We start from the raw sequence: 371 nt of genomic DNA, 5'->3' as shown, positions 1-371 counted from the left end.
ACTCGGCCCGTCTCTGCCCCAACCCTTTGACAAACCGCCGGCAGTAAACCTCATCTACAAAAGTTTATGGGATCTAGTAAAGTGCGGGAGCATTGAACATGTGGCTGGTTTGTCGCTATCAAAACATTATGGCGCAATCATTTCCCCGTGCGAGTCACCTCCGACATTGATCGCGTGTGTCGTGTCGAAGCCGCCCTTCTCGCGTCTCCCGCCCGACCACCCACTCCTGGCCGCCTCCTTCTCCTTGCCTTTCACACCCTAATCCTCCATCGCTTCACTCCCGCCCGCCCTGTACCCTGGACGCGATGCGCTTGATGTAGGCCTCGCAATGATTTGATTAGGGTCTCAAAGAATTGTACATTTGCTGTGTG

This window comes from Penaeus monodon, chromosome 22, assembly GCF_015228065.2.
Source record: "Penaeus monodon isolate SGIC_2016 chromosome 22, NSTDA_Pmon_1, whole genome shotgun sequence".
Lineage (NCBI taxonomy): Eukaryota > Metazoa > Arthropoda > Malacostraca > Decapoda > Penaeidae > Penaeus > Penaeus monodon.
Note: the sequence above shows the minus strand (reverse complement) of the source record.